The 14,219-nt window shown below is 42.6% G+C and overlaps 8 non-coding genes across 8 annotated transcripts; all 8 read right to left on the bottom strand.

The window, feature by feature from the left end:
- Positions 1–4,956: 4,956 nt before the first annotated feature.
- LOC135041102 (U1 spliceosomal RNA) lies at positions 4,957–5,115 on the bottom strand. Its single transcript, XR_010234826.1, has one exon. It is a non-coding gene; the product is annotated as a U1 spliceosomal RNA (small nuclear RNA).
- A 152-nt stretch (positions 5,116–5,267) lies between these two features.
- Positions 5,268–5,431, bottom strand: LOC135041079 (U1 spliceosomal RNA). The gene has a single exon (XR_010234804.1). It is a non-coding gene; the product is annotated as a U1 spliceosomal RNA (small nuclear RNA).
- Positions 5,432–6,101: 670 nt separating this feature from the next.
- LOC135041105 (U1 spliceosomal RNA) lies at positions 6,102–6,264 on the bottom strand. The gene has a single exon (XR_010234829.1). It is a non-coding gene; the product is annotated as a U1 spliceosomal RNA (small nuclear RNA).
- A 152-nt stretch (positions 6,265–6,416) lies between these two features.
- Positions 6,417–6,580, bottom strand: LOC135041087 (U1 spliceosomal RNA). The gene has a single exon (XR_010234811.1). It is a non-coding gene; the product is annotated as a U1 spliceosomal RNA (small nuclear RNA).
- A 671-nt stretch (positions 6,581–7,251) lies between these two features.
- LOC135041104 (U1 spliceosomal RNA) lies at positions 7,252–7,414 on the bottom strand. The gene has a single exon (XR_010234828.1). It is a non-coding gene; the product is annotated as a U1 spliceosomal RNA (small nuclear RNA).
- Positions 7,415–7,566: 152 nt separating this feature from the next.
- Positions 7,567–7,730, bottom strand: LOC135041078 (U1 spliceosomal RNA). The gene has a single exon (XR_010234803.1). It is a non-coding gene; the product is annotated as a U1 spliceosomal RNA (small nuclear RNA).
- Positions 7,731–8,403: 673 nt separating this feature from the next.
- On the bottom strand, positions 8,404–8,566 carry LOC135041101 (U1 spliceosomal RNA). Its single transcript, XR_010234825.1, has one exon. It is a non-coding gene; the product is annotated as a U1 spliceosomal RNA (small nuclear RNA).
- A 152-nt stretch (positions 8,567–8,718) lies between these two features.
- Positions 8,719–8,882, bottom strand: LOC135041086 (U1 spliceosomal RNA). Its single transcript, XR_010234810.1, has one exon. It is a non-coding gene; the product is annotated as a U1 spliceosomal RNA (small nuclear RNA).
- Between the last annotated feature and the right edge of the window lie 5,337 nt (positions 8,883–14,219).

Genomic DNA, 14,219 nt, shown 5'->3' with positions numbered 1-14,219 from the left:
TGACACCAGGAAACATTAACGCCACTGCATCCTTGCTGCTTTCTCATGTGGAAGTCTGTTTAATGTGAAAACAAGGTGATATCTAATTAGCACACAGGTAAGGAATTAAGAAAATCTTTATTTAAGGGTGAAGATGTTTCTCACAAAATCGTTGCCCCAATGCATCATTGAAATTCAAGCTGGAAAGATGATTTTAATATATCACTTGTACATTTTGTATTGCTCTTCTGGTGACAATGTAGTTTGTTTTTGTCAATTACCATTTTTTTTAATAATAGGGTAAAGAAAATTAAGTGGATTTTTGAAAGAAAACAATACTGTCAATATACTATCAAAACAAATTAAAATGGTAAAAGTTATTGTACTTTAAGTAAAAATAAAAGAGCCAAAATATCAATCCCAGTTTTGGATTACTTTAATTAACAAAAAAAATGCATATAGCAAAGGATAGTTTCAATCTGCCTACCTCTGGGTTATGGGCCCAGCATGCTTCCATTGCAGTACTCTGCTGCACATGTAAGTGCAAGAGATCCTGAAGCACTCACTCATCATGGGAAAGTACCAATGTGTTTCTTCATTGGTTGATGTAAGAAACATCTTACAAAAACTCTCCAGATTATTGACTTTTTAAAGTTTTTCTAGGAAACGTTCTAGATGAATGCTTATTAGCCTTTGTCAGTATGTACTTTTGCAAAGTGTCTCTGTGGCGCAATTGGTTAGTGTATAAGGCTATTAACCAAAAGGTTGGTGGTTCAATCCCACCCAGGGACGTAATTGACCTTGTGATCAGATTTTGGTGATATTTAAGTAGACAAGTCAAAATTTCAAACCCCATCTTATTGTGTAGGGTACCTGGCCTTCTCTGATGTAATCAGAGTTAGATTTGATTCATTGATTTTATAAAAACAGCTAGGAAGCACAATTTAGCAGTGGTTTGCAGAGAAAAAAAAATATGCTGGCAGAAAAATCCAATTGAGTGATTAAACAGGTCTTCATTTTCTGGCTTTATTTTTATGCTAACAAATTTGTTCTCTGAAAAGTGTCCACAAAGCCAAGTCTCTGATTAACACCTTTGTAAGGATGGTTTTTCACCTATTACTAAATTAAACTTGCTTCATTGGAAAGGCAGCAAGATGCATCCTCATTTCAATGTCTACTGAAATAATACAAGTTGACACCAGGAAACATTAACGCCACTGCATCCTTGCTGCTTTCTCATGTGGAAGTCTGTTTAATGTGAAAACAAGGTGATATCTAATTATCACACAGGTAAGGAATTAAGAAAATCTTTATTTAAGGGTGAAGATGTTTCTCACAAAATCGTTGCCCTAATGCATCATTGAAATTCAAGCTGGAAAGATGATTTTAATATATCACTTGTACATTTTGTATTGCTCTTCTGGTGACAATGTAGTTTGTTTTTGTCAATTACCATTTTAATAATAGGGTAAAGAAAATTAAGTGGATTTTTGAAAGAAAACAATACTGTCAATATACTGTCAAAACAAATTAAAATGGTAAAAGTTATTGTACTTTAAGTAAAAATAAAAGAGCCAAAATATCAATCCCAGTTTTGGATTACTTTAATTAACAAAAAAAATGCATATAGCAAAGGATAGTTTCAATCTGCCTACCTCTGGGTTATGGGCCCAGCATGCTTCCATTGCAGTACTCTGCTGCACATGTAAGTGCAAAAGATCCTGAAGCACTCACTCATCATGGGAAAGTACCAATGTGTTTCTTCATTGGTTGATGGAAGAAACATCTTACAAAAACTCTCCAGATTATTGACTTTTTAAAGTTTTTCTAGGAAACGTTCTAGATGAATGCTTATTAGATTTTGTCAGTATGTACTTTGGCAAAGTGTCTCTGTGGCGCAATTGGTTAGTGTGTAAGGCTATTAACCAAAAGGTTGGTGGTTCAATCCCACCCAGGGACGTAATTGACCTTGTGTTCAGATTTTGGTGATCTTTAAGTAGACAAGTCAAAATTTCAAACCCCCTCTTATTGTGTAGGGTACCTGGCCTTCTCTGATGTTATCAGAGTTAGATTTGATTCAGTGATTTTATAAAAAAAACAGCTAGGAAGCACAATTTAGCAGTGGGTTGCAGAGAAAAAAAAAATATGCTGGCAAAAAAATCCAATTGAGTGATTAAACAGCTCTTCATTTTCTGGTTTATTTTTATGCTAACAAATTTGTTCTCTGAAAAGTGTCCACAAAGCCAAGTCTCTGATTAACACCTTTGTAGGGATGGTTTTTCACCTATTACTAAATTAAACTTGCTTCATTGGAAAGGCAGCAAGATGCATCCTCATTTCAATGTCTACTGAAATAATACAGGTTGACACCAGGAAACATTAACGCCACTGCATCCTTGCTGCTTTCTCATGTGGAAGTCTGTTTAATGTGAAAACAAGGTGATATCTAATTAGCACACAGGTAAGGAATTAAGAAAATCTTTATTTAAGGGTGAAGATGTTTCTCACAAAATCGTTGCCCCAATGCATCATTGAAATTCAAGCTGGAAAGATGATTTTAATATATCACTTGTACATTTTGTATTGCTCTTCTGGTGACAATGTAGTTTGTTTTTGTCAATTACCATTTTAATAATAGGGTAAAGAAAATTAAGTGGATTTTTGAAAGAAAACAATACTGTCAATATACTATCAAAACAAATTAAAATGGTAAAAGTTATTGTACTTTAAGTAAAAATAAAAGAGCCAAAATATCAATCCCAGTTTTGGATTACTTTAATTAACAAAAAAAATGCATATAGCAAAGGATAGTTTCAATCTGCCTACCTCTGGGTTATGGGCCCAGCATGCTTCCATTGCAGTACTCTGCTGCACATGTAAGTGCAAAAGATCCTGAAGCACTCACTCATCATGGGAAAGTACCAATGTGTTTCTTCATTGGTTGATGGAAGAAACATCTTACAAAAACTCTCCAGATTATTGACTTTTTAAAGTTTTTCTAGGAAACGTTCTAGATGAATGCTTATTAGATTTTGTCAGTATGTACTTTTGCAAAGTGTCTCTGTGGTGCAATTGGTTAGTGTGTAAGGCTATTAACCAAAAGGTTGGTGGTTCAATCCCACCCAGGGACGTAATTGACCTTGTGTTCAGATTTTGGTAATCTTTAAGTAGACAAGTCAAAATTTCAAACCCCCTCTTATTGTGTAGGGTACCTGGCCTTCTCTGATGTTATCAGAGTTAGATTTGATTCAGTGATTTTATAAAAAACAGCTAGGAAGCACAATTTAGCAGTGGGTTGCAGAGAAAAAAAATATGCTGGCAAAAAAATCCAATTGAGTGATTAAACAGCTCTTCATTTTCTGGTTTATTTTTATGCTAACAAATTTGTTCTCTGAAAAGTGTCCACAAAGCCAAGTCTCTGATTAACACCTTTGTAGGGATGGTTTTTCACCTATTACTAAATTAAACTTGCTTCATTGGAAAGGCAGCAAGATGCATCCTCATTTCAATGTCTACTGAAATAATACAGGTTGACACCAGGAAACATTAACGCCACTGCATCCTTGCTGCTTTCTCATGTGGAAGTCTGTTTAATGTGAAAACAAGGTGATATCTAATTAGCACACAGGTAAGGAATTAAGTAAATCTTTATTTAAGGGTGAAGATGTTTCTCACAAAATCGTTGCCCCAATGCATCATTGAAATTCAAGCTGGAAAGATGATTTTAATATATCACTTGTACATTTTGTATTGCTCTTCTGGTGACAATGTAGTTTGTTTTTGTCAATTACCATTTTAATAATAGGGTAAAGAAAATTAAGTGGATTTTTGAAAGAAAACAATACTGTCAATATACTATTAAAACAAATTAAAATGGTAAAAGTTATTGTACTTTAAGTAAAAATAAAAGAGCCAAAATATCAATCCCAGTTTTTTGATTACTTTAATTAACAAAAAAAAAGCATATAGCAGAGGATATTTTCAATCTGCCTACCTCTGGGTTATGGGCCCAGCATGCTTCCATTGCTGTACTCTGCTGCACATGTAAGTGCAAGAGATCCTGAAGCACTCACTCATCATGGGAAAGTACCAATGTGTTTCTTCGTTGGTTGATGGAAGAAACATCTTACAAAAACTCTCCAGATTATTGACTTTTTTAAGTTTTTCTAGGAAACGTTTTAGATGAATGCTTATTAGCATTTGTCAGTTTGTACTTTTGCAAAGTGTCTCTGTGGCGCAATCAGTTAGTGTGTACGGCTGTTAACCAAAAGGTTGGTGGTTCAATCCCACCCAGGGACGTAATTGACCTTGTGATCAGATTTTGGTGATATTTAAGTAGACAAGTCAAAATTTCAAACCCCATCTTATTGTGTAGGGTACCTGGCCTTCTCTGATGTAATCAGAGTTAGATTTGATTCATTGATTTTATAAAAACAGCTAGGAAGCACAATTTAGCAGTGGTTTGCAGAGAAAAAAAATATGCTGGCAGAAAAATCCAATTGAGTGATTAAACAGCTCTTCATTTTCTGGCTTTATTTTTATGCTAACAAATTTGTTCTCTGAAAAGTGTCCACAAAGCCAAGTCTCTGATTAACACCTTTGTAAGGATGGTTTTTCACCTATTACTAAATTAAACTTGCTTCATTGGAAAGGCAGCAAGATGCATCCTCATTTCAATGTCTACTGAAATAATACAAGTTGACACCAGGAAACATTAACGCCACTGCATCCTTGCTGTTTTCTCATGTGGAAGTCTGTTTAATGCGAAAACAAGGTGATATCTAATTATCACACAGGTAAGGAATTAAGAAAATCTTTATTTAAGGGTGAAGATGTTTCTCACAAAATCGTTGCCCTAATGCATCATTGAAATTCAAGCTGGAAAGATGATTTTAATATATCACTTGTACATTTTGTATTGCTCTTCTGGTGACAATGTAGTTTGTTTTTGTCAATTACCATTTTAATAATAGGGTAAAGAAAATTAAGTGGATTTTTGAAAGAAAACAAATTATGCAGTCAAGTTTCCCACATTTGGGGAAATCGCAGGAGCAGCACACCCAGAGTGCAATGGGTGAGCCTTGCCCTGGGAGAAGCACCTTCATGATCATAGTATCTCACCTGGCAGGTAAGTAGGAGTTGGGCTTGAGCTGGGGAGGGTCGATGCTCGGGCACCCCCCTGTCAAGTGAAGGAGATCCAACTGAGGCAGCACAAGGGAACTCTCGAAAGAAGAACAAGGCTAGAGGAAGATCTGAGACAAATAAATCTGACTTTTACCAGAGCTGACCAGAGGAAAGCACAAACACAGTCCCCCACTACCACAAATAATGCAGTCGAGTTTCCCACATTTGGGGAAATCATAGGAGTCAGCATACCCAGAATGCAATGAATGAACCTCACCCTGGGAGAACAATCTTCATGACCATGGTATCTCCTATGCAAAATAAGTATGATTTGGGATAGAGCTGGGGAGGGCCGCTGCTCAGGCACATCTCTGTCAAGTAAAGGAGATTCAACTGAGGCAGCACAAGGGAACTCTCATCTGGGGACAACAACTGCTGGGAGAACACATATTTTCAGATGAACATGGGAGGGCAGAAGGCTGCCTAATACTGAAGCACCCCCAAACAACAAACCAAATGCAACAACTAGTACAAGCATTCCTGGGGGAAGGCCTACAGCAGATGGATTTGCATATGGTGATGTCATCCAAGCAGTGGGTCAAAGTTGGCTTCAACCCTCGTCTGCATATGAAAAGAAAAAAGGGATGTGCAGGGCATGGCGTCCTTTTGTGGCGCTTGGATGACCCCTAATTCACATTAAACATCTCCACCCTCCTTCGGTGTGGGTCTCATGTTGGCTATGCCCCAGCCCCTGAAGCATTCAAGATGATTTCTTGCAGCAGCTGGGCACTGTAACAGCTCCAGAGCTGTTCTGTAAGGCATGTAAAAGGGTGTGGGCCCTGCAGCACTACCTGTAGTATGCATTGTGCGTTGGAAGGCACAAGTAAGCAGACGGGAGATGTCAGGATAGTGCGCAAGGGCATAGAAGGGAGCGGCTCAAGAAAAGAGAAGTGGAAACAGACAGCAAACTAGGCTGGAGAGAGACCTGAGATAAAGAGATCTGAATTATACGAGAGCCGACCAGGGGAAACACAAATTATGCAGTCAAGTTTCCCACATTTGGGGAAATCACAGGGGCAGCACACCCAGAGTGCAATGGGTGAGCCTTGCCCTGGGAGAAGCACCTACATGATCATAGTATCTCACCTGGCAGGTAAGTAGGAGTTGGGCTAGAGCTGCGAAGGGTCGCTGCTCGGGTACCCCCCTGTCAAGTGAAGGAGATCCAACTGAGGCAGCACAAGGGAACTCTCGAAAGAGGAACAAGGCTAGAGGAAGATCTGAGACAAAGAAATCTGATTTTTACCAGAGTTGACCAGAAGAAAGCACAAACACAGTCCCCCACTACCACAAATAATGCAGTTGAGTTTCCCACATTTGGTGAAATCACAGGGGTCAGCATACCCAGAATGCAATGAATGAACCTCACCCTGGGAGAACAATCTTCATGACCATGGTATCTCCTATGCAAAATAAGTATGATTTGGGATAGGGCTGGGGAGGGCCGCTGCTCAGGCACATCTCTGTCAAGTAAAGGAGATTCAACTGAGGCAGCACAAGGGAACTCTCATCTGGGGACAACAACTGCAGGGAGAACACATATTTTCAGATGAACATGGGAGGGCAGAAGGCTGCCTAATACTGAAGCACCCCCAAACAACAAACCAAATGCAACAACTAGTGCAAGCATTCCTGGGGGAAGGCCTGCAGCAGATGGATTTGCATATGGTGATGTCATCCAAGCAGTTGGTCAAAGTTGGCTTCAACCCTCGTCTGCATATGAAAAGAAAAAAGGGATGTGCAGGGCATGGCGTCCTTTTGTGGCGCTTGGATGACCCCTAATTCGCATTAAACATCTCCACCATCCTTCGGTGTGGGGCTCATGTTGGCTATGCCCCAGCCCCTGAAGCATTCAAGATGATTTCTTGCAGCAGCTGGGCACTGTAACAGCTCCAGAGCTGCTCTGTAAAGCATGTAAAAGGGTGTGGGCCCTGCAGCACTACCTGTAGTATGCATTGTGCGGTGGAAGGCACAAAGTAAGCAGACGGGAGAGGTCAGGATAGTGCGCAAGGGCATAGAAGGGAGCGGCTCAAGAAAAGAGAAGTGGAAACAGACAGCAAACTAGGCTGGAGAAAGACCTGAGACAAAGAGATCTGAATTATATGAGAGCCGACCAGAGGAAACACAAATTATGCAGTCAAGTGTCCCACATTTGGGGAAATCGCAGGAGCAGCACACCCAAAGTGCAATGGGTGAGCCTTGCCCTGGGAGAAGCACCTTCCTGATCATAGTATCTCACCTGGCAGGTAAATAGGAGTTGGGCTAGAGCTGGGGAGGGTCGCTGCTCGTGCACCCCCCTGTCAAGTGAAGGAGATCCAACTGAGGCAGCACAAGGGAACTCTCGAAAGAAGAACAAGGCTAGAGGAAGATCTGAGACAAAGAAATCTGACTTTTACCAGAGTTGACCAGAAGAAAGCACAAACACAGTCCCCCACTACCACAAATAATGCAGTCGAGTTTCCCACATTTGGGGAAATCACAGGGGTCAGCATACCCAGAATGCAATGAATGAACCTCACCCTGGGAGAACAATCTTCATGACCATGGTATCTCCTATGCAAAATAAGTATGATTTGGGATAGGGCTGGGGAGGGCCGCTGCTCAGGCACATCTCTGTCAAGTAAAGGAGATTCAACTGAGGCAGCACAAGGGAACTCTCATCTGGGGACAACAACTGCAGGGAGAACACATATTTTCAGATGAACATGGGAGGGCAGAAGGCTGCCTAATACTGAAGCACCCCCAAACAACAAACCAAATGCAACAACTAGTGCAAGCATTCCTGGGGGAAGGCCTGCAGCAGATTGATTTGCATATGGTAATGCCATCCAAGCAGTGGGTCAAAGTTGGCTTCAACCCTCGTCTGCATATCAAAAAAGAGAAAAGGGGCGTGCAGGGCATGGCGGCCTTTTGCGGCGCTTGGATGACCCCTAGTTCGCATTAAACACCTCCACCCTCCTTCGGTGTGGGGCTCATGTTGGCTATGCCCCAGCCCCTGAAGCATTCAAGCTGATTTCTTACAGCAGCTGGGCACTGTAACAGCTCCAGAGCTGCTCTGTAAGGCAAGTAAAAGGGTGTGGGCCCTGCAGCACTACCTGTAGTTTGCATTGTGCATTGGAAGGCACAAAGTAAGCAGACGGGAGAAGTCAGGATAGTGCGCAAGGGCATAGAAGGGAGCGGCTCAAGAAAAGAGAAGTGGAAACAGACAGCAAACTAGGCTGGAGAGAGACCTGAGACAAAGAGATCTGAATTATACGAGAGCCGACCAGGGGAAACACAAATTATGCAGTCAAGTGTCCCACATTTGGGGAAATTGCAGGAGCAGCACACCCAGAGTGCAATGGGTGAGCCTTGCCCTGGGAGAAGCACCTTCATGATCATAGTATCTCACCTGGCAGGTAAGTAGGAGTTGGGCTAGAGCTGGGGAGGGTCGCTGCTCGGGCACCCCCCTGTCAAGTGAAGGAGATCCAACTGAGGCAGCACAAGGGAACTCTTGAAAGAGGAACAAGGCTAGAGGAAGATCTGAGACAAATAAATCTGACTTTTACCAGAGCTGACCAGAGGAAAGCACAAACATAGTCCCCCTCTACCACAAATAATGCAGTCGAGTTTCCCACATTTGGGGAAATCACAGGGGTCAGCATACCCAGAATGCAATGAATGAACCTCACCCTGGGAGAACAATCTTCATGACCATGGTATCTCCTATGCAAAATAAGTATGATTTGGGATAGGGCTGGGGAGGGCCGCTGCTCAGGCACATCTCTGTCAAGTAAAGGAGATTCAACTGAGGCAGCACAAGGGAACTCTCATCTGGGGACAACAACTGCAGGGAGAACACATATTTTCAGATGAACATGGGAGGGCAGAAGGCTGCCTAATACTGAAGCACCCCCAAACAACAAACCAAATGCAACAACTAGTACAAGCATTCCTGGGGGAAGGCCTGCAGCAGATGGATTTGCATATGGTGATGTCATCCAAGCAGTGGGTCAAAGTTGGCTTCAACCCTCATCTGCATATGAAAAGAGAAAAGGGGCGTGCAGGGCATGGCGGCCTTTTGCGGCGCTTGGATGACCCCTAGTTCGCATTAAACACCTGCACCCTCATTCGGTGTGGGGCTCATGTTGGCTATGCCCCAGCCCCTGAAGCATTCAAGCTGATTTCTTGCAGCAGCTGGGCACTGTAACAGCTCCAGAGCTGCTCTGTAAGGCAAATAAAAGGGTGTGGGCCCTGCAGCACTACCTGTAGTTCGCATTGTGCGTTGGAAGGCACAAAGTAAGCAGACGGGAGAAGTCAGGATAGTGCGCAAGGGCATAGAAGGGAGCGGCTCAAGAAAAGAGAAGTGGAAACAGACAGCAAACTAGGCTGGAGAGAGACCTGAGACAAAGAGATCTGAATTATATGAGAGCCGACCAGGGGAAACACAAATTATGCAGTCAAGTATTGGAAAATTCAGGGCTATGTCGTGTAGATGATGGCCTAACAGGAGGCTTTAAAATTTTCTTTCTAGTGTCCTTCGTTTGGGAGAAAAATGCAAAGGTACAAGACAGCTTTTCCTTGCCAATATCTCTCTTTTGCAAAGAGCTGCGCATTGGAAAATTCAGGGCTATGTCGTGTAGATGATGGCCTAACAGGAGGCTTTAAAATTTTCTTTCTAGTGTCCTTCGTTTGGGAGAAAAATGCAAAGGTACAAGACAGCTTTTCCTTGCCAATATCTCTCTTTTGCAAAGAGCTACGCATTGGAAAATTCAGGGCTATGTCGTGTAGATGATGGCCTAACAGGAGGCTTTAAAATTTTCTTTCTAGTGACCTTCGTTTGGGAGAAAAATGCAAAGGTACAAGACAGCTTTTCCTTGCCAATATCTCTCTTTTGCAAAGAGCTGCGCATTGGAAAATTCAGGGCTATGTCGTGTAGATGATGGCCTAACAGGAGGCTTTAAAATGTTCTTTCTAGTGTCCTTCGTTTGGGAGAAAAATGCAATGGTACAAGACAGCTTTTCCTTGCCAATATCTCTCTTTTGCAAAGAGCTGCGCATTGGAAAATTCAGGGCTATGTCGTGTAGATGATGGCCTAACAGGAGGCTTTAAAATTTTCTTTCTAGTGTCCTTCGTTTGGGAGAAAAATGCAAAGGTACAAGACAGCTTTTCCTTGCCAATATCTCTCTTTTGCAAAGAGCTACGCATTGGAAAATTCAGGGCTATGTCGTGTAGATGATGGCCTAACAGGAGGCTTTAAAATTTTCTTTCTAGTGACCTTCGTTTGGGAGAAAAATGCAAAGGTACAAGACAGCTTTTCCTTGCCAATATCTCTCTTTTGCAAAGAGCTGCGCATTGGAAAATTCAGGGCTATGTCGTGTAGATGATGGCCTAACAGGAGGCTTTAAAATTTTCTTTCTAGTGTCCTTCGTTTGGGAGAAAAATGCAAAGGTACAAGACAGCTTTTCCTTGCCAATATCTCTCTTTTGCAAAGAGCTACGCATTGGAAAATTTAGGGCTATGTCGTGTAGATGATGGCCTAACAGGAGGCTTTAAAATTTTCTTTCTAGTGTCCTTCGTTTGGGAGAAAAATGCAATGGTACAAGACAGCTTTTCCTTGCCAATATCTCTCTTTTGCAAAGAGCTGCGCATTGGAAAATTCAGGGCTATGTCGTGTAGATGATGGCCTAACAGGAGGCTTTAAAATTTTCTTTCTAGTGTCCTTCGTTTGGGAGAAAAATGCAAAGGTACAAGACAGCTTTTCCTTGCCAATATCTCTCTTTTGCAAAGAGCTGCGCATTGGAAAATTCAGGGCTATGTCGTGTAGATGATGGCCTAACAGGAGGCTTTAAAATTTTCTTTCTAGTGTCCTTCGTTTGGGAGAAAAATGCAATGGTACAAGACAGCTTTTCCTTGCCAATATCTCTCTTTTGCAAAGAGCTGCGCATTGGAAAATTCAGGGCTATGTCGTGTAGATGATGGCCTAACAGGAGGCTTTAAAATTCTCTTTCTAGTGTCCTTCGTTTGGGAGAAAAATGCAAAGGTACAAGACAGCTTTTCCTTGCCAATATCTCTCTTTTGCAAAGAGCTACGCATTGGAAAATTCAGGGCTATGTCGTGTAGATGATGGCCTAACAGGAGGCTTTAAAATTTTCTTTCTAGTGTCCTTCGTTTGGGAGAAAAATGCAAAGGTACAAGACAGCTTTTCCTTGCCAATACTGAAGACAATTTCCCCACAAGGCCCTTTGGAGAGACAGAGAGAGAGTATGCCAGCACATACCCCAGCGCTATATAACCCAGGAATAGCACAGTAACTTAATGTTTGAACAATCGGTGAGGGGGAACATCTTGAAATCCCAGTTTGTACCCTTGGGACACTATTTGTAAAACACACGAGTCCATGTCCGAATGAATCCAGAACTGACTGAAGAGTTTTAGACGTGCCCCCACTGGTGCGGGCTCCTGCAAGAGAGCCCCAGCGTCATGCAGTGGATTTGGCAGAAGCAGAGGATGATCTCTGCTCCTGCGATCTTGAAGAGGATGCAGACCTCTTCTCTCTTCTCCTTCCTCTACCTGCAAAGAAAGGGGAATCTTAACTTCTTGCATATCTATTGGGCCGAAATGACTGCATCAGAGAATGATGCGTCTTCATCCGTTGGGAGGGAACATAGGGCAAGAAGGTTGACTTACCTGCGGGAGCTGCCGAGATCAAATTAACTAGGCAGTCACCAAACAAGGCTTCACCTTCATAGGGAAGAGACTCCCTTTCTTCTTGGAGTCAGCATCAGCATTCTCTTGGTGAATCCACAATGCCCTCCTATTCGACACTGCCATGAAATTGGCCCGTGAACTCAAGAGTCCTATATCCCTTGCAGTCTCACGTAAGTATGCTGCAGTGTCCTTGATATGATACAACGTAAGGAGTATCCCATCTCTCCAGGGTATCTATATCGGATGACAAGGTATTCGACCAATTCTTGAATACTACTACTCACCCATGCACATGTAATGGCAGGTCTAAGTAATGTACCCGTGGTTACATAACTAGAAATAATGTAGCTTCCTGCATACGATCCGCTGGATTTGTGACAGGGCCCCGTGCAGAACAGGGGGTGACTCCCACTTTATTCTGTCCGCGGCGGGAAATGAATAAACAACCAGAATCCTTTTGGGGATTTGAAACCATCTTGTCGAGCTGGCCCAGACTTTCTCAAACAGAGATGGAGGAACGTTACATCAGCTTTCATTATATATCTATATATACATACATATAGACCCCTTTGTCAGGAACAGCAGGGTCTTCAGTGATTTTAATATGTCCTTAATATCCACAATCATGTACTGAATGCTCCTTGCCAATATTGGATCTAATCAGGAAACATTATGGTCGACATAAGTATCAGTATCCGTGTCAGTATCAGTGTGTAGTAACTGGGCAAAATAACATTTTTGCGACCCAGCGGGGCCTGAGGGAAAAGAAACATAGCCATGAATATCACATCTATTCTCTACGTCTGTGTCTGGGACACAGATTTATCCAACCTTACTCTGATATTACTGAAACATTTACCCAGTCAGTTATTGGTGGTGCCAACAGGGCCACCATCATATGTCTGCATTCCTAATATAGTTTCCTCTTGGGAAAAACATTCAGCCACCGACATGTTGACACACATATACCAAGTACCCACAGACACACCGGCTTATGGGGGACAGACCGTCAGTAAATCTGTCAGAGGGACACAGAGGATTTTTCAGCTCACAATCCAGCGCCAAAAGTACACAGTCTGGGAAATAATAAACTCTATAGTGATAGACTTGTAATGCTCTAAAGATGTTCTGGTGAGGTGAGGAAGAAGCCCCGCCGCTGTAATGGCGCGTATCTGTCCCGCTCAGAAATAATTAATTACGCTATTGGGGTAAGGACAGTGCCCAGGCACTAATGTCCACTTTTTCCAGCCTTTTGTGAGGAATTTATGCTGCCCAGGGTGCCCCCCCCCCCCGTGCCCTGCACCCTGCAGTGCCTGTGTTTGTGTGTGAGCATGGCGCGCAGCGTTCCGCTCGCTGCTCGGTACCTCAGAATGCCGTCACTGAAGAAGAAGTCTTCTGTTCTTCTGCTACTCACCTGTCTTCTGGCTCTGTAAGGGGGTGACGGCAGGCTGCGGGAGTGTGCATCTAGGCGTACCCAGCGATCAGCACCCTCAGGAGCTAATGGTGTCCTGTCAGCCTGAAGCAGAGCCATTGAACTCACTAGAAGTTGGTCATACTTCTCTCCCCTAAGTCCAACGAAGCAGGGAGACTGTTGCCAGCAGCCTCCCTGAAAATAAAAAAAACTAACTAGTCTTTTCAGAGAAACTCAGTAGAGCTCCTCTGTAGTGCATCCAGTATCACTGCGCACAATACTAAAACTGGAGTCTGGAGGAGGGGCATAGAGGGAGGAGACAGTTCACACCCTTTGAAAGTCTTAAAGTGCCCATGTCTCCTGCGGATCCCGTCTATACCCCATGGTTCTTAATGTGACCCCAGCATCCTCTAGGACGTATGAGAAAACAAATAACGCACACACGAGGAGGAGAGAACTAAGGAAGTTATAAGGAGAAGAGGGGAGGGAGGGGGGGTTGAAAGGTAAGGTAGTAAAGGCATATTGGATAAACTACAACCTTATACATCAGGCATGTCCAAACTGCGGCCCTCCAGCTGTTGTGAAACTACATATCCCAGCATGCCCAGACACAGTTTTGCTGTCAGGGAATGCTAAAGCTGCGTCAGGGCATGCTGGGATGAGTAGTTTCTCAACAGCTGGAGGGCCGCAGTTTGGACATGCCTGTTATACATATTCGTTAATGTACCAGTAGTTAGAAGTAGAAGAGCTCTAACAGAAACCACAAAGCTTATCTAAAGCCACACCACACTGGATATGCCCAATCTCATTTGATTTTTGAAGCAAAGCAGTATTGGACTTTGTTAATACATGGATGGGAGACTGCTTGGTAGTATCAGATTCTTTAGGTGTTTTTAAACTACCAACACCATTTTCTTGGTACATTTAATTTTTACATGTATTCTTTTATGTACCAGAA

Source organism: Pseudophryne corroboree, unplaced genomic scaffold (assembly GCF_028390025.1).
Source record: "Pseudophryne corroboree isolate aPseCor3 unplaced genomic scaffold, aPseCor3.hap2 scaffold_791, whole genome shotgun sequence".
Lineage (NCBI taxonomy): Eukaryota > Metazoa > Chordata > Amphibia > Anura > Myobatrachidae > Pseudophryne > Pseudophryne corroboree.
This window is presented reverse-complemented; position numbering and strand designations above follow the sequence as displayed.